The sequence below is a fragment of the Lissotriton helveticus genome, chromosome 4_1, assembly GCF_964261635.1.
Source record: "Lissotriton helveticus chromosome 4_1, aLisHel1.1, whole genome shotgun sequence".
In the NCBI taxonomy this organism is placed as follows: domain Eukaryota; kingdom Metazoa; phylum Chordata; class Amphibia; order Caudata; family Salamandridae; genus Lissotriton; species Lissotriton helveticus.
Genome location: NC_136063.1, coordinates 2,098,248,528 through 2,098,268,307, shown reverse-complemented (window position 1 = coordinate 2,098,268,307; position 19,780 = coordinate 2,098,248,528). Strand labels below are relative to the sequence as shown.

General features: G+C 46.5%; 1 protein-coding gene across 4 annotated transcripts in view; it reads left to right on the top strand.

Annotated features, from left to right (window-relative positions):
- The window catches only part of SMARCA1 (SNF2 related chromatin remodeling ATPase 1), a 2,556,005-nt gene that overhangs the window by 2,006,707 nt on the left and 529,518 nt on the right, over positions 1 to 19,780 (top strand). The gene's annotated exons all lie outside the window — the stretch shown is intronic.

Below are 19,780 nucleotides of genomic sequence, written 5' to 3'. Positions count from 1 at the left end.
TCCCTTTTTTCTGCGCCTTCAAAGCTGATCCTGAGATCTGCAAGAGACAGTTGATTATAGATTCATTACCGTAGAATTACCCCCAGGCATCAGACTGGATCCGGAGAATTTTTTCTTAGCAGTACCCCTGCGCGTCAGTAGGTAGCGTCGGTCGACTCCGCACCCGTCGTTGGCATTGTGATCGACGGGATGATGTTGCGGAGTGCGACCATGACCCGAAGTCGTGCTCTGACTGCTGGGCCATAAATCCAAAGTATTTGGATGATAGGTTCTGAAAGCTCTTGGAGGCCCGGCAGTCGGCTCAGCGTTTGAAAGGGAGGTCTTGAAACCGCTTGCGGAGCACCCACACCTCGTCCCATTCCAAGTCTTCGAAATCCTCGGTTACGTCGAAGCACAAGAAGAAGGCAAAGAAGCACCAGCACTCTTCGACTTCTCCCCGTTGGTCGGCTGATGCAACGGAGGTCCTGAGAGTTGTCTCTCTAAGGCTCTGTCACCAGTGCCTACTTCAGGGCGGACTCCTCTCCTCCTCCCCTTTCCGGGAGCCGTTCGTCCTCTGCCCAGCTTTGTATATTTTACAATTGACTCCACCGTATCTTTGGGCAGCCCCACTCCCCTGTCGCGCCTTCGGGCCCCGCGGAGCTGCTCTGGGCTCTGGGCCTTTGATACCTGCGACTCAGCCCCCGGCGCCGGAGGGCCCTGGTGGATCCGAGCCTGTATCTGGATCGATGTTGGTTGATCTTATGACGCCATCCCCATTCTCATCCCTGAGCTGGATCCGGAGCCGGACTGACGTTGGTTGACGTCGAATCAGACGCTGGAGGGTAATTTTGTTCCTCTGTTCATCCCTGGTGTTCCCTATTGGCCAGAAGGTGGTGATGAGGATAGGGAGGGGTCGCTGGACCCTTTGGCAGACCACCTTGAAGACCCAGACTGAATAAAGGACCTGGGTGAGGCCAGTGGTATGGACATTTCGGGGCCTGGAGCTTCCTTCATTTCAGTCAGTATTAATCTCCTGATAGAGATGTGTCAGCGTGCAGCAACCTCCTCTGAACCCCTTCTGCCTTTCAACGAAGCCTTCTCTGACATCCTTCTGGGCATCTGGTCCAAACCCAAGCACAGGTGCTCCTGTGGAATGGACTATTGCCCGCTGCCCCCGCCCGGCTCCGGGCGACCCCGTTTTCCTCACGCAATCCTTCCCCCGAGAGCTTGGTGGTCCAAGCCTCTTCTTCCAAGGGCACATTCCCTTCTGCTCCACCAGACAGGGAATCCAAGAAGCTGGATCATCTTGGGAAACTGATGTTCTCTTTCTCTAGGTTGGCACTGTGTTCATTGAATACCGCATGCCTCTTGGGAGGATACTCCCATACAATCTGGGATAGATACGGTTGTGCACGTTCTGCCTTAGTGCCTGGAGGAGGCCCGGGCCATTCTCTCCCAGGCAGCAGCGGATGGGAGAGATGCAGCCAAATGCACAATAAGATATGAAAAGGATACCACCGACTCACTGGGCAGAACTATTGCCACATCGGTAGCCGCTACGCCTGGTTGAGGACGTCTGGATTTACGGGCAATGTCCAGTCAACTTTGCTGGACATGCCCTTTGTTAGCCGTCTCCTTTTTGTCAATGAAGCAGACTCGCTGCTCGAGTGCTTTAAGGATTCTCGGGCTACGGCCAGGACCTTTGGCCTTGCTTCCCGTCCACCCCAGTCTGCTTTTTGCCCCTTTTGTGGTAATGGAAGGGGCATCCCACCACATTCGGACCAGTCCTGCCACCCACTCATACAAGCTGCCCAGCCTCTGCGTGGCCGGCGGAGGTGGGACCCAGCGACCTCACATTTCAGGGAGCCAGCGGGCGTGCCTGTCTACCCTCCTCCCGCAGAAGCCTCCAAACCCTCCTAGTCTTCAGGGCCATCAACTGCCAGTGGGTGGCAGGATTCGCCATCACCCCCCTCACTGGCAATCCATCACGTCGTACAGGTGGGTTTTGCAAATAGTCCGAGGAGGCTCCTCCCTCCCCTTTGAAACTGCCCCTCCCTCCATACCACTGTATTTCGATCGCATGTCGGAGGATCCTTTGACACTTCTCGTCCAGGAAGTCTCAGTTCTCTCGGCCAAGGAAGCTATTGAAAGGTTCCCTTCGCCAGAAGTAGGTTGTGTGCTATTCTCACTACTTTTTGGTGCCAGAGAAGGACAAAGGGCTGCTCCTATTCTAGACCTCAGGGCCCTCGAAAGCTTCCTCTGGAAGGAGAAGTTCAAAATGCTCACGTTGGTTCAGGTCCTGTCTGCCCTTGACCCTGGATACTGGATGGTGGCATTGGGCTTGCAGGACACCTATTTCCATATTCCCGTCCTGCAAGCCCACATACGCTACCTACGGTGGGCCATGAGCATTTTTAGTTCACTCTGCTCCCCTTTGGCCTTACCAGTGCCCTTCTGGTGTTCACAAAAGTGATGACGGTGGTCACAGCTCATCTGCGCAGATCAGGGGTTCACTATCTCGACAACTGGCTGTTGAAGGCGGGTTTGCCCCAGGCGGTCCTCTCCCACCTCCAGACTACGGCAGACCTCGTGCACTCGCTGGGGTTCACTATAAACATGCCGAAGTCACACCTGACTCAGACGTTCCCTTTCATCTGAGCTGTTCTGGACACAGTGCAGTTTCGGGCTATCCTCTCAAGCAGCAAGTCTGTGATATTCGGGCTATGATACAGATGTTTCAGCCTATATCCTGGATTTAAGTGCAAATGACTTTGAGGCTGCTGTGTCCAGCATCCTGTCCTGCATCCTGTTTGTGGATCATGCCAGGTGGCATATGCAGGCTCTGCAGTGGGACCTAAAGCTTCAGTGGGCGCAGCATCAGGGGAATCTGTCCGACTAGGTTCAGATCTCAATCAATCAATCAATCAATAAATCAATCAAAACGTTTGTAAAGCGCACTACTCACCCGTGAGGGTCTCAAGGTATTGGCAACAAGGTGGGAGAACGATCTGCCGCCGGTGTTTGCTTTTTGGATGCGGAGGACGGTGGCGAGAGCGGAGTCGGCAGAGCTGAGCTGGCGGTTCGGGGTGTAGAAGGTAAGTCGTCTGTTGAGGTATGTCGGTCCGGTGTTGTGGAGTGCTTTGTGTGAGTGGGTGAGGAGATTGAAGGTAATGCTCTTGTTAGCGGGAAGCCAGTGCAGGTTTTTTAGGTGGGGTGTGATGTAGCTGCGGCGAGGGATGTCGAGGATCAAGCGTGCGCAGGTGTTCTGTATGCGTTGTAGTCATTTCAGGAGTGTGGCCAAGGCTCCTGCGTAGAGGGCGTTACCGTAGTCTAGCCTGCTGCTGATGAGGGCCTGAGTGACCATTCTTCTTGTTTCGGTGGGGATCCATCGGTAGATCTTGCGGACCATGTGGAGAGTGTTGAAGCAAGAGGAGGAGATGGCGTTGACTTGCTTGTTCATGGAGTGTTGAGTCGAGGATGAACCCTAGGTTGCGTGTGTGGTCGTAGGTGTTGGTGCTGCTCCCAGTGCGGCCGGCCACCAGGAGTCGTCTCACGCTGAGGGAGTGGAGCTGAGGATGAGGACCTCCGTCTTGTCTGAGTTCGGCTTCAGGCAGCTGATCTTCATCCACTCGGGGCGGCTTTCATTCCTTCATGAAGGTTGGTTTTGGCAGTGAGGGGGTCCTTGGTGAGGGAGAGGATCAGCTGGGTGTCATCGGCGTAGATGATGTTGAGGTTGTGCAGTCAGGGGACGTGAGCGAGTGGTGCCATGTACATGTTGAACAATGTCGGGCTGAGGGATGATCCTTTGGGTATGCCGCAGTTGATCTTGGTGGCTTCGGATCGGAAAGGGAGAGCGTACTCTCTGGGTTCTGCCGAGAGGAAGGAGGTGGTCTTGTCTCGGATCCCAGCGCTGTGGAGTCGTGTGCGTAGGGTGCGGTGGCAGACAGTGTCAAAGGCGGCTGACAGGTCCGGGAGGTTGAGGGCTGCAGTTTCGCTGTTGTCCAGTAGGATCCTGATGTCATCAGTGGCAGCAATGAGGGCAGTTTCGGTGCTGTGGTTGCTGCAGGACACGGACTGGAACGGGCCCAGGATGCTGTTCTCCTCGAGGTAGCGGGTCAGTTGTCTGTTGACGGCCTTCTCGATGACTTTCGCTGGGAACGGGAGCAGGGAGATGGGTCGGAAGTTCTCGAGGTCCTTGGGATCCGCCTTGTTTTTTTTTAGTAAGACGTTGATCTCAGAGGGAACAGAGCATCAACTGCAGTGGTGGTTAACGGACCAGGATTGGGTCAGAGGCAGATCCCTCTGCCTTCCCCAACCAGAACTCATGGTGGTGATCAATGCATCACTCCTGGAAGGAGAGGCCATCTTGGAGAGGTGGAGATCAGAGGAGTCTGGTCTCCAGCAGAGTCCAGGCTCCTCATCAACCTGTTGGAGCTTCGGGCGATCCTCTTGGAACTGAAGGCATTCCTTCCCTCCCTCAAGGGTAATGTAGTGCAAGTGTTCACAGACAACACCACCACCATGTGGTACTGCCACAAACAAGGCGAGATGGGGTTGTGAACCCTTTGTCAAGAGGCTCTGCGCCTTTGGACATGGCTGGAACATCAGGGCATGACCCTGGTGGTTCAACACCTGGCAGGTTCTCTGGACGCCAGGGCAGATAACCTCAGCCATCGGTGCCTCGTAGATCACAAACAACGTCTTTACTCAGAGGTGGTGCAAGGTCTTTTTCAGCGGTGGGGAGAGCCTTGGTTAGATCTGTTTGCCACCGAAGAGAACACGCAGTGTCAGCAGTTTTGCACATTGGAGTTTCCAAGGCAGCACTCACTTGGCTACGCTTTTCGTCATGAATGGAGTTGCAGCCTCCTGTACGCCTTTCCACTGGTACCAGTTTTGTCCTAGTGCTGAAGAAGATCTGGTGGGTCTGGGCCCCAAGTCATTCTTGGGCTCCGAACTGGGCACGAAGAGTCTGGTTCCCCGAGCTCCTGAGCATGGCCATCAATCCTCCCATCAGACTGCCCATTTGGGAGGATCCTCTGACGCAGCAGCAGGGGATGGTCCTCCACCTGAATCTGTCCAGCCTCCACCTCCTTGCGTTGAGATTGAGTGGCGACAACTAACAGCGTTTGACCTTCCGCCCGAAGTGTGTAACATCATCTTGGCAGCCAGGTATTCCTCCACGAAAACGGTATACGCCTGTCGATGGAATACGTTTGTAGCATGGTACACAGCAAAGGCTGTGGATATCCTCCCTGCCCCTCTTTCTGAGGTTCCTTTGTTCAGCCTTTCTTTGACCCAGCAGGTCTCTGCTCTGGGTACTCTAAAAGGCTATCTTGCAGCTATTTCTGCTTTCCTTCGGCTACCAGATCAGCCCTCTTTATTCAAGTCCCCTATTGTAAACACATTCTTTAAGAACATTCTTCATCTCTTTCCTCCATCTCTTTTCATAATGCCCCAGTGGGACATGAATCTCGTTTTAACTTATCTTATGTGTGCTCCCTTAAAGCCTCTTCACAACTGTACTCTCAGTTGCTTTTCTTGTTGCCATTACTTCTGCTCTCAGGGTGAGTGAGCTTCAGACTCTTTCTTCTAAGCACCCTTTCTTCACTGTGCATCCTGACAAAGTGGTGCTTAGGACAAAACCCTTGTTCCTTCCTAAAGTGGTTACACCCTTTCACATAGGGCAAACAATCACTTTGCCCACCTTTTCCCTTCCTCCGCACCCTTCCAAAGAGGAGGAGTGACTCCACTGTCTGAACCCTAAAGGTGCGCTGTTCTTCTACCTTGACCGCACCAAAGATTTCCAGGTGGATGATCAACTCTTTGTTGGCCTTGTGGGTGTCAAGAAAGGTTGGGCTGTCCAAAAGAATGCCATCTCCCTATGGCTTCAGTGAAAAAGGAACCTCCAGTGGGGCTGCGTGCTCATTCCGCTAGGGCTACGGCAGCAACTACTCCATTGGCACGTGGAGTCCCACTCCTTGACATCTGCAGGCAGCAACGTGGGCATCTATGCACATGTTCACCAGACATTACTGCCTGGACATCCAAGTCCGGAGTGACAGCTATTTTGCCCGTTCTGTCCTCCAGGACTTTCTGGTGTGAACTTGGTTCGCAGACCCTCATCCGCTGTTGGTATTGCCGTGGTATCTATTTTAAGGTAAGGTATCTATATCTAACTGTCTCTTTCAGATGAACAAGTTACTTACCTTCGGTAACAATGTATCTGTACGAGATATAGGTTAGTTATAGATTTCTTACTTCCCCACCCATCCTTCCCACTCTGCGAACTGACCTGTAGGGAAAGGGACTCCCTTACAGGGTCCTAGTTGTGGCGCACCAGTGGCTAGTCTCTTTCACAGATCTGCTCTTCTGGCGTGGAAAGTTGTGTCAGAACTGACATCAGTGTGCAGGGGCGGTGTCTAAGTAGGCACCGCGACATTATCCTGGCAACCACAATGCCGAGGATGGACACGGAGTCAGCGGATGCCACCTACCGACGAACAGGGATACTGCTAAGAAAATATTCTCTGGATCCAGTCTGACGCCTGGGGGTAATTCTAAGGTAAGGATTCTATAACTAACCTATGTCTCTTACAGATACATTTTTACTGAAGGTAAGAAACTTGTTCTGCGCTGATGACAATCCTGTCAAGTTCTTCAGAGATTTTTCTGTCAAAAATCTGTGGTGCAGTGCAAAATTCCTATAGCCCGAAAAGTCAGGTTTTGTCCATGTAGATAGTGTGAGGGCCACATATTGCTCAGTGACAACACAACATCTGTAGCTGGGGCGTTGGCTTGGACTAAGACCTCTTGCCTGAGTATGTCTTTATGTCCAGGGCCAAGGATTTATTTATTTATCTATTTAGTGTTTTATAGAGCGCGAACCAGACCCGTGAAGGTATCAGAGCGGTTTACAGTAGTAAAAGGTGCGATGCAAGGACTTAGGGGGGAAGCGAGCCAAAGGAATAGGGACAGGTAGATACAATATATTGGTAAAACAAACAATCATAATACCCGGATACATTTTGGGATAAGAACAAATCGATACATTAAGCTAGAAAAAAGCAGTCACAACACCCGGGAGGTTTGTTCAGAAGTACCGGGTAGGTATCATAAGGAGCAAAGGCCCAAGGATAGTGCTGTGGCGATAGGTGAAGCCAGGTTTTGGAGGTTATTGTAACGTGAGCGTTAGGAGAGGAATTTGTCCATTATAAAAGTTTTGTCCTCCTTTTTGAAGTGAGCTAGAGACTATATTCTTCTGATGGCGGGAGTGAGTGAGTTCCATATTCTTGGGACAGCCCCAGAGAAGGCCCGATTGTAAGTTCTTTTTTTCCTGAAGTGTGCGGGTTAGAGCAAAAGGTCTCTGGCGGAATGGAAGTTTCTGGCTCCTCCGGATATCATGAGTTCCTGGGCGAGAAATGCAGGGGACTTGGAGTAAAGAGCCTTGTGGGTAATGCAAGCCAGATTAAATTGGATTCTGGCCTAAAGAGGAAGCCAGTTCAGAGCTTTAAGGTGGGGCGAGATATGGTCGAACTTCTTAAAGTCAGTTAGAAGTCTGGCGGTGGCGTTGAGGCAGGCTTTCAAGGGTGCCATAGAGATCTTGGGTAGGCCTGCAAGAGTGGAGCAACCATATTCCAGCCTAGAGATGACTAGAGCCTGAATTACCGATTTTAGATCTGAGGTGTCGAGGAATGGTTTCAGGTTTCTTAGATAGTTCAAATGAAATCTTGCAGTTTTGGCCATCGAGTTGATATGGCCACGCATGTTCAGGTTGCCAAGGGATTTAGCCACAGTGGTAGGAGAGCAGTTTAGCTCTTTGATAACCTTGATCCATTCTTGAATGTCTGTATTGGCATTAGGTGGTGAAATTAAGAGAAACTCCATTTTTTAGCTTTGGGTTTAAGCTGGTTAGATGTGAACGAGTGAACAGCCAACTTCAGGGCCTCAATCAGGGAGCGAATGTCCTCTGGAGAAGAGATTTTGATGTAGAGCTATGTGTCGTTGGCATACATGTGGTAGGAGATATTGGTGGTGTGCAGCACCTCTGAGAGCGGTTCAAGGTGCAGATTGAAGAGGGTAGGGGACAGGGTTGATCCTTGAAGGACTCCAACCATGATCGGAGAGGAAGTGGACAGGTTGTCATTGATCAGGACAAGAATTTTTACCCTCCACTTGGACAACTTAATGGAATATTGAGAGAGCTGTGTTATAAACTGATACAGCGATCTTTTTTGTGCGATACAGACTAGTTGGTAATTTTTGAATTGAAGGAACATCCTGATAGCCCTGAAGAAGTCAGAGATGCGGATGCATCGTTATTGATGAAACACGTGTTGGCGTTGGATGAGTTGTTGAAGATTGTCATATATGATTGAAAAGAAGATTTTATCTGACTTGATGAATAAAATCACCACAAAAGAAGATTAATTGGACTTCTTTATACTCGGAGCAAAGTTGTGCTCAGGACATTCTTTCTAATATTCTTAGCGTTATCCAGTTCTGTTCTGAAGAATTCTTTTTTAGAGTCGAGGATTTTCTTGTTGTAGGTGTTTCTGGCCTGGCGGAGAAGTTTAAGTTGGGCTGCTGACGGGTGCTTTTTCCAGTTCTGTTCTGTTTGCCAGAGGGACCTCCTCTCATTATTGAGGGATCCGTTGAACCAGGATGATGGCTGGGGCAAACAATGATGTCAGCCTTGATCAGTGGGCCCTGGTTCCCCTACTGGAGAAGTGTGGCTCAATGGTTAGAGCAGGCAGACCTTGATGCAGAGCTCTGGCCAGGGGCCAGGGTTCGATTCCTGCCTCGGCTGGTCTCTGGCTCATTAATTCCCCTGACTGGATATTCTCGCCTCAGTGCCTGTTCTGATCATGGGTCCCACGCTGCAACTCTGGGCAATAGCTTGCTTAGTCTCCACAATGGCCCCAAATGCGCTGGGATGCCTGGCTGCACCTGGGGGGTGCCCAGGAGTGGACATTTCCCAGGAAAGCCAGGAAGGGTTCCTAAGCGGTATACGGACAGCGTCGGGACACCTCCGGTGGAGGTAGCTGTGCGCTTTACAAATTCCGACATTTACATTTACATTTTTTACCTCAAAGATGAGCACACTGAGGCACAAACACGAGAAGAAGAGGCGACACAGTGGAGAGAAAGACTGAAAACGTAAGCCTGATTGATGATCTTTGACTCCAACGGAGTCGTCATCAGAGCTGGAAGTGTTGGAGCTTTGTCCCTCCCTGGAGTTTCCCACTCCAGGGACAGATCCGCCATCCTTCTTAATGCTAGGTTCAAGGTAGAGAGCAGTTGTCCCCCACTTGAGTGCCTTCGGGCCCCTTGGAACCTGTATGAGCGCAGTGTGGTCTTGTGCTGCTGGGGTTTGCCTCAGCCCCTTTCACCCCCTTCTTGATTCTGGCCCTTCACTTGGCCCTGACTAGGCCTATGGCGCTGATGCCGGTGTCATTTTCACACGGGCATGGCCAGTGATTGGGCCTATGCCGGCCCCTCCTTTGATGTCGTTGATGCTATTACAGTACTGACCACAAAGCCGCAGACACTCACCTCAAAGCAAATCCCTCCTATGACATCACAATGTCTAATAGAACCAGGAGAGAGTCACAATCCTTTTATGAGTAGCAACAATATTTCGAGGAACGCACCAATAGACCTTCAAACAAAGAGACGATTTCTGACCTCTTTAGCACTGGTTCTGATCTTTTGGACGCTAAAAGGATAATGAAAAAGTGGACCTCCATCAATTTTACTGGTCGAAACAAATATTTTTCAGGATATAGGTGATGCCAGTAGCAGAGATACCTTTCCGAAAATTAAAATGTTGGGCTCTTTGGCAGTGTCTTCTCCCAAGATAGTTTCCTACTGTGCTGTGGTCCTGAAGGTGACGGACGTAGTTGAGTTTCCTCTTCCATCTGTGGAGACTAGTTCTAACATTCTCTCTTGCCATTCTATGATGATCTTTTGGAGCCAGTCTTAACCACTAGGGAGAGACCGACTACTGCTCTTGTCATTGACAGTGCTATAGCCAGACATTATTTACCTGTTCTTGGAGATACTTTTTTCTGGTCTCTGAACTCCTCTCCAGATAGCTTCATTGTTCAAGCCTCTTGCTCCTCTGACTTCTCCCCCGTGCTTTGCCTGTGGCCTCGGCATATAGGGAATCAAGGAATCAGGATGCAGTGGACAAGAGCGTGTTTTCATCAGTCTGTCTCATATTAGAGTTCCTAAAGGCCACCTGTCTCTTGGGCCGATACGCCCAAGCTCTTTTGGCTATGGCACATCTGGTGACCCAAGGTTATTGGGACACCTGTAGGACACTTCTTCCGAACCTGAAGCAGTCCCATTAACTTCTACTGCAGCAGTAGAGGGTTTATGCACTTGACTGGTTTTGACTCTCCCAACAGCCATCCTACTCTTCCCCCTGTTATCCCCGGCCAGGAAGCAGCTCTATTTTTGAGACAAGTGTGAGGCAGTTTCCTCTTTTGTAACGTCATACCCATGAGTCCTCTAAATTGTAGAAGAGGGTATGCCCTACTTTAAGAAAGTGGATCTTATTTTGGGGTGGTCGGTTGATCAGTAATAACACCAATGTCACTTAATCAACCTGAACTCAACCCTTTGGTAGCCATGGCAAAGAGCAGTCAGGCTTAGCTTAGGGCAGTGTGTAAAGTATGTATGCAGTACCAAAAAGTAATGAAGTCAAAACATCAGATAAAAAAACCAAGCCAATTTAGAAGAATAGAGTACATTCTATTAAAAAGAAAGAAAACAAAATCACAAAAACCAATTAGGTGAACCAAAGATATGAATTCTTAAAGGTTTAAGTCAAAAATAGCACGTAAAAGCACTAAGCAGGGTCAAGACTGATGTGTGTCCCATTCTTACTGTGTAACTGGAACCAAGCTATACCTGGCTGAAGAACCCTAACTAGAGCAAAAACGGTCCTAGGTTGCTTGTGTTCCAGTACAGGGAGGGCCTGGGATGGCATTTCGGGCTGGACTGTTCCCATTGGAGCATGGTTAAAAATGATTTACAGCTGGTTGGATCCAAACTGAGGTGGCATATTGCGCAAAATACGAAGGACTGAGGTGCGGCCCGAGTACTTACCTGTGGCGATTAATACAAGCAGTCAAAATCTGCCTCCTCTAGTTTTTCTTAAGCACAAGTTGTGCACCTTTGTTTCCTTCTATTTTAGTGGAATCCAGCTGTTAGGCTCCAGATGGCTCCATGTCAGGATGATAAATGAACAAAAGGAGGGCTGATGGCCCTTTAAATCAGACCTTTGTTTTGGGCCCAGTTCAAATCTAAAATCAGAAAGCTGCCTGACAACTTGAAGGCAGAGCTGAATGCGTCATGATGTCAGAAAAATTATATCAGGGCAAATTCAGCATGTTTTCCTTTGCCGTCAGTATCCAGTCCAGAAATATCTGCCAGAACGGTAATTACTCCTACTTTCCAGCAATAATAGAATCACATTATTTGGTGATACTGGATTTACATTTTGCAGCTCAGTAATAAGATGAGTATCTCTTTCTCTCAGCTCTTTTACATCAACCTACCAATCTAAACATGTGGTTTAGGGGAGGGTCAGAGAATTTAGAAGTCCGCAGGGCAGGGGTCTCTTCAGTGAGGGAAAGAAAGCTTGGAGAAATGCCTATACCCATGCTCTCTGCTGCTGCATAATATCACAGTTCAGTTTCAGTTTATTGTTTATTGTTATAAGTTAATAAAATTTGTCACAATATTTTACAATTGATAGAGGATAAAAATGATGTGTTTGCAATAAAATAGATCACCTTTCAAATTGATCCCCGCACATTATTTTGCAATTAATACTGAATAATGGAACATGTTTAAAATAAAATACTGTGCTTTTAAAATGAATCAGTTTTCTAAAATGCGCAAGTTGATATTACACGAATATAAGATAATAAACGTTCTGCATCTCAACATGTTGTTATTACATTTCCTTCAATTGTAGCCAATCGCGATGAGCTCGTAGCCAATCGCGCTGAGCTAGATTGTTGTAGAGTGGCATATGCATCAGTAAAAGAAATTAATGCTAGTTTTAATTTATACAAGCTATCAGAGTCCTATATGTATGTGGATGACGTATTGTTGTCTTTTACTCGTATTTAACTATTTGTTTAGACAGAGTTTCTCATACTAGGGTTACACCCTTGGAAATCTGTTTGATTGATTTATCATGTGATTGTAAAAACTTCAAAAGTTTGCAATTTAGCTGGGGGTCCGTAGAGTCAAGGCTCATCATGATTGCTGCTCTGCAGGTACGAATCCCCCTCTCGTTAAATAAGCGTCTTAGCAATATGAGATGTGCATTATTTAGTATTGGACATATGCAAACCAAATGCAAAAAATGCTCTTTAGGTGCGCTGCATAACCTGCACGTTTTTGGGTCTGTGTATCTCCAAGGGGGTTTATCTGCTAAGGATGGCAGTTCTCCTATGCGTATAGCCAATACATTTATCTTGAGATACGCCGGAAACGTTAGAACAAGCTATGCTGCCAGGGTTTCAAGGTGACGTATGTTTGAATTGTCATCCAGGCAGGTGATCGTCATGAAGATATGTCTTTATCCTTGACTAGCGAATTCGTTTTTCTGCTTTATTGATTGCATGACAGAAAGTGGAATGCGTCAAATTTAGATCCCATAAGTCAACCGTATTCGTTATTTCTAATGAAGATAGCAAGTATTTGTTGCAGCTCTGGTTTGTATCGTTAATCAGTGACTGCCATAATGCGCTGACTAGAGGGCTAGACTGGTTGTATCGTATTTTATGCTAGGATTTGATTGAGTGGTATCTTCTTCCTATATTTTGCTGGATCAATCCAAATTCCAAGCGGATTTTAGCAGGTGAAGCATTACAAGGAAGACCAAAAACACGTTGATATGTTTTGATTAGCAATCTGTCCAGCATTTTAGAATCTTTACCATGCATCACCGTACTTGCGTAAATTAATGTGGGAAGCAATTTTACTTTCATAACAGCGAGCAGTGGTTGAAAGAAGGGTCTGTCCAGTTTTTTTACAAGTGCGCAGAAGGCATGTTTTAAGGTGGTGTTTTTTCTTACCATATACTGCTGGTGTGTCTGAAAGTTAAAGTTTTTGTCAAAGTAGGGGCCCAGATATTTTTAAGTACTGACTTCTTCTGTGGTTGCGTTACCAAGTTTGATTTTCAGTGGTGCATTGGGATTATATCCTATTGACATGATATTTGTCTTTGTGATATGAATTTCCAATTTGTTGATTTTTGTGAAAGTCGCAGTTTCCTTCATTAATCTTTGAAGTCCCACCTCTGTGTGACTCAGCAACACAATACTATCAGCGTTTGGCAGATGAGATATCGTTAGTAGACCTAGTCTCGGAGCGCGTGAGTTTACTTGATCCAGGCGGCGGATAAATCAGCCGTAAAGAGATTAAACAGTTGTGGTGCAAGCACGCACCCTTGCTTACGACGCTTTGCAGTTTGTATTTTTCTGGATATTCTTGTACCTTCTCCCACCTTGATTTGAAACCATGTGTCAGTAAATAACATTTCACTTGCTCTCAAGGTTTTTTCTTGAATGCCCCATCATCTTAATTTTGCCCATAAGAGGGGTCGGTCCACCCAATCAAAAGCTGCTTTCAGATCGATAAAGCAGAGTTGCAGTTTTTTCTTTAGACGTTTGCACTTCTCTGCAATTGTTGCAACTGTTAACATAATAATTGTGGTTCTGTAGCCTTTCCGAAAGCCTGTCTGTTGGGCTGGAATCAGATTCTTAATATTTGACCATTCGATTAAATCTTCCAATAATACTGAAGCATAGTATTTAGCTTCTAAGTCAATAAGCGCTATTAATTTGTAATTCGTAGGCTTTGTTCTGTCGCGACCCCCTTCAAGATTGGGTTTATTATCGATCCCCTCCAACTGTCTGGGACCATGACCGTATTTTCCACCTCTTTGAACAGTGCCATTATCGGGTTAGCCCAATATTTTGGATCCCATTTGTATATTGCTTGGGGAATACCATTTGGGCCTGGCCACTGTCTATTCTGCGAGCTTTAATGACTTTTTCACTATTTATTGAGTACAAGGTGCATGATTTGAGAAGGTAAGTACTCAAGAAAAGACAATGTTTTGGTGCAATTTATTTTATGTGCCTCAGTGACTTTGTTGGTTTTGTTTAATTGTAGCTGTTCTTCATTAGAAAAGGTTTTTGTCAATTAAGCTGCCCAATTTGTTTCCGTGACATTTGATGAGGTTGTAATTTTAACTTCCTTGTCTATGCCATTTATTATTTTCCAAAAGGCTTTGGTGTTTGATCGTTTGCAGTTGTAAACTTGAAGAGTAGCTTAATCCAAAACTCTTCTGTTGTATTTATTTTCTCCTGCCAGACATGTTTCTTATATTCCTTCTTCAATTGTTTTAGTTTTTACCATGTAGTCATTTGTATTCCAATTTTTTGGGCCTTCCTTGTCTCTCTTTTCAATTTTTTCTTTAATTCTCTGGTTTCTGTGAAAATGGACGAGCGTGGTTTTTTAACCTTCGTGATGTTAAATTAGGAGTCTGTTTTGTCAATTGAACCACAGATTCAATCCAGGCTTTTAGTGCCATTGGGGATAACGCTATACTAGCCTCCATGATCTTTTTTGCTTTATCTGCAAGTTTTCGAAGTAGGTGAGATGACCAGTTCAGCTGTTTTTGAGTTGTTTCTTTGCTTCCTTCATTGATTATTGGTGCTAACTGATGTCTGTCTGGGTTTATGTTTATAGCAATTTACTGGATTGTGTGGTCGCTATCTGTGGAACATTTGATTTTAAACATGCTTAGTTGTTGTAGTAATGGGTAAGAAAAGAATAATGTAGTCAATTATTGAACCTGACATCAGTCCGTAATATGTAAAATTTGGAGGATTATCGTCCTGTGTTCTTCCATTGATTACTCTAAAACCAAAATATTCAATGGTGGTGACCAGTTCTTTACCCACTTTATTGGCTTTCCTCCAAGGATGGTTTGCTTGGTGATTTACTGCCCAAATTTAATTTTCCGCTGCCAGCTGGTCATCGTCGTTTGGCTTGTATATAAGATGTATATTAAAGTCCCCTGTTATCAATATTTCCCAGGTCTGGGTGTTGTATCTTAATTCAGCTATCTCGTATATTCGTTTTCTGAATGTTACCGATTTGTCTTGGGAGTTTGGGATTATCGACCTTGTCCAAAGATCTCTGCCAAAATTAAGTTCAAATATTTGTATGTTTGTAGTAGTCGCTGACAGCTGTTCTATTTCTACCTTGAGGCCGTTTGATATATAGGCCGATAGCCCCTCTTTAGGCCTTCTAAATCGGCTCATTTTTTCGGCATCCACCTGATGTAGTGTACACCCCCAGCAATTTGAATGGACCTGACAGCCAGGTCTCTTGTAGTGCTATGATGTCATATGTAGCCCAGGTTTCTCATAATGTACTATCTGTGAGTTTGCACCTGCAATGTTCCAGGAATATATGTTTAGCTTAGTGGCTTTCAAGGCACATGTTGTTTCAATGATTGGTCATTAGATGTTTTAATGTTATTGAATCTGATGCCAACTAGTGCCTTTGGCTTCTTTCCGTTAGCGGAGCTGTATACTTAGTATTTGTGCACGTTGGTCCTCGGGCACTCTGCAAAATTGAGTATACAGGGGTGTGAGTGCTCTGCCTATGTTCCCAGGTAGCCAGTGGTGATGGGTAATGCTGTGGTATGGGTTTCATAATCGCTGTACCCCATAATTCAAATTGCCTCTAACACAAAAAATGTGATTGATTATTTCCTCCAGCTTCCATGATGTTAAGGTTATCACAGAGTCTTTGTTGTATTCATTAGGCAGAAACTTCACTGATAGTAGCTCAGTCGTTTTAATATAACGTAATGGTCGTATTTCGGCAAACAGCCTCAAGATGTTTTCTTTATTTAGAATATCCTGCTTGCCTCTTGTGTTATATCGGGGTATTAATGGGATTTACCTCATGTCGCTATCCTTAGCTGAAGAAGATGAGGAGCGTCCAGAGGGTTCATGCGATGTTTCACTTAGATAGTCCTGCATTTCCCTTTGTTTTTTTTATTCTACCTGCATTATTTGCACTATCGCTTCTTAATTCTTTGTCATCAATGCGAGCAGGAACAATGTCACTTTTGTGGTATTGCTTCTTCACTGTATTGTTTTCTGATAAGGGGCATGTAACCACGATGGTCCTGTCTGCCCTCAATGGTCTTATACTTTCATGTATTTTTGTATTGTTATGATTTGTGGAAACCATTGGTGCTGTTAAAACCACTGCTGAATTGTTACTGATGGGTATGACCCTTTCCAAATTGTTTCATTCTGGGCGGTTTCTAGATGATGTATTTGGGTTATCGAGTCGGTTATATCGATCTCGATCTTCTTTATTCTTTGGTGATGTTTCTTTTTCAGAATCTTGATCGTCAGATGTTGATGTCTCCAATTGTAAGGTATCTGTCAGATCCTGTATGATCATTTTTTGGGGGTCCGTTTTCTGGGGAAATGCAGCTTGGATATAATTTGTTTGCTTTTAACTTTCTGGCTTATCTTTACCTTTTTTAGCTGTCTTCACTTTCCGCTGTGTTGGGTAGTACCTGCAATACTCCATCCACTGGCACAGGATCTGTGGTTGTTGCCACTGATAGCCTTGTTTCTGGAAGAAGTTGCTTTTTTGTTATGTTATGTTAAAAAAAATTTATAAAGCGCTCGATTGGCTTCATGGCGCTGGATCTAGGAGGTGCTAGTGCTGACACGGTAATGGTTATTCATAGGCCTGGGTGAACAACCAGGTTTTGAGGGATTTCCTAAATTTCAGTAACTCTGGACTAGACCTAATTTCCAAGGGGATGGAATTCCACAGCCTGGGTGCAAGTGTTGCAAACCTACTTCCCCCTTGTCGCTTCAGCTTGAAGGTAGGGACTGCCAGGAGTTGAAGGTGAGCTGAGCGAAGATTACGGGAGGGGGAGTACCGTGTGATCAGGTTGTCTATGAATCCAAGGCCTTTGCCTTGCAAGGACTTGAACACAAGACAACCAACCTTGAAGGCGCAGCGTTGGGGAATGGGAAGCCAATGTAGCTTCCTAAGAAGAGGAGAGGCGTGATGCCATTTAGGTTGATAACAAATCAACCTGGCTGCTTGGTTATGGACTATCTGCAACCGTTTTGTGAGCCCAAGTGGAAGGCCCAGGTAGATCGCATTCGAGTAATCCAGGCGAGAAAGAACCATGGCTATCACAACCTGTGTCAGAGTCGCTTGGTTCAGTAACCTGCTTATTTTCCTAATCCTACGCAGCTGAAAAAAGCAGGAAGAGATCACTGAGCCTACGTAAGTTTTCAGGGATAGATCGTTAGATATTGTGACGCCAAAGCTCTTGGCTGATGCAGAGGGGGTAGGAGAGGGTCCTAGTTCCGTTGGCCAGTAGTGTGGGCCCCAGAAGTTCTGACTCCCACCTGTCAAAACTAGTTCAGTCTTTCCAGGATTTAATTTTAGATGATTACAATCCATCCAGTGAGATATAAACTGCATAGTGGACTGGAGATGGGAGACAGATTGGGGCAAGTTGTCGATTGTAAAGAGCAGCTGCATGTCGTCCGCGTAGTTGAAAGTGATCACTTTCCTCTCCTTTAAGGACATGATCAGTGGGAGAAGGTAAAGGTTGAACAAATGTGGGGAAAACGAGGAGTCCTGTGGCACCCCACATGTGGATTTTAGCTTGGGGGCCATATACTGGCCCAGGCGGACTGCCTGGGAACGATTTTCCAGGAACAAGCAGACCCAGTCAAGAGTTGCGCCCTGAATGCCAGCATCCCTGACACGGTCCACCAGGATATCGTGGTCGACCGTGTCAAAGGCGGCCGATGGATCTAACAACACCAGGACCTGGGGTGTGCCTTTGTCGGCCTTCTCCCGTAGGGAGTCCAGTACAGCTGTGATTACTGATTCTGTGGAATGGGCTGGGCTAAAATCCGCTTGGTGTTGGTCGAGGAATTTTGTTTGTTCCAAATGGTTGGACAGACATTTTGCCACATGGGCCTCTAGTACCTTGGCCAGGTAGGGGAACAAGGAAATGGGTCGGGAGTTAGACAGCGTCTGAGGATCCACTCCAGGCTTCTTCAGGAGGGGAATCACCACTGCCTCTTTAAAGGCCTTAGGAACACAGCCTTGGGATAAGGAGTTGTTCAGGAGGGCAAGGGCTGGTTCCGGTAGGGCAGTAAAGATTTCTTTTAGGATGTGTGGGGGGAAGCAGTCCCTAGGGGAACCAGATCTAACTTTGGACAACAGGGTGTGAAAAGTCTGAATGTCGATAGCCGGGAAGCGGCCGAGAGAACAAGGGTTCCTGAACCTTGAGTGGGTATAATCCTGAGTAGTGTGTTTAGGGATACTGGCTTTAATGGAAGATATTTTTTCTATGAAAAAACTATTCAGTGATTCGCAGAGAGCTTGAGAAGGAGTGGGTCTTATTAGGACTCTGTTGGGGTTGGACAGTTCCTTGACAATTGTAAAGATTTCCTTGGATTGTTTATTAGCGGTTACGATTCTGGAGGAGAAATGGGCATCTTTCGCATTTAAAATGCATTTTTTATATTCCCTCATGGCCTTTAAGTAAGTGAGTTTATCTTTTGGTAAGTAGTTCTGCCTCCATTTCCTTTCTAATTGTCGAAGGGCACGCTTCTGTAATTGTAATTCAGGGGTGAACCACCTCTGAGCCTCGAGGGGGTGAGTCAGTCTTATTTTTTTCAGTGGGGCATGTTTGTTGCTGGCCTCGAGTAGCCAGGCTAAGATGGATTCCTCCTGACGGTTAGTATCAGGTGTGTGGTTGGGACCGTGGTTGCCAGTGAAGTAAAAAAATCAGTTTTGTCAATGGCGTTCCATGTCCTGATCCAACCCCCCCCTATTAGTAGATGGGTTGTCAGTCTTAGGATTCTGTAAGGTGAATTTTATCAAATGATAGTCTGACCAGATACATTGTAGAATTGACAGTGTGGGTACTACCAAATGAATGCTCCATATTTGGTCCAGAATGTGTCCCTTTATGTGTGTAGCTGAGGAGACCTGTTGAACAAAGTTCAGGTTGCTTAGTAGCTCGGTCATCTAAGTGGAGTGCCGCCCACCCTGTGCATCATTAGCCCAGTAATTAAAATCGCCTATTAGCAAGATTTGAGCATGATTAGTTACCAAATTGGCAGTTTGTTCTCCCAAGGAGTGAGGAAAAAGGGGCATGTGCTGTGGGGGCCGGTAAAGTAGAAGCATATAAGTTGGGCAGAGTCAGATTCGAGTTTAATAGCAATGTTATCTACTAGCGTAAGGCAGAGTGGGGTGAGAGCAGTAAATTTGAACTAATGGCGGATAATGGCCGCGACTCCCCCACCCATTTGACCTGGCGGTCGGTTGGTATGAAAAATATAATATTCTTTTGGTAGTGCTGCCCGTATATCGGGTGAGGAGTCAGGAGTCAGCCAGCTATCCGTTAGAAGAAGAATGTCTGGCTTTTCTGAGTCTAGAAGTGTGAAGATTTCGAGCTGATGTTTAACAAGGGAGTGTGTATTCAGATAGTAAATTGAGAGAGATGAGCTCTCGTGTTTTTGATAAGACGAAATGAAGTGGCATAAAAGCTGAGTGACTTCTGGGACTGATGTGCGTGGTAGCAAGATTGTGTGGTATAGAAGACTAGCTCTAGCCATAGGGTTTAGTTGGTGAGATGCAGAGTGAAGTTGTCTCAGTTCTGAGGATGAGTACGTGCGGGGTTTGGCATAGTGAC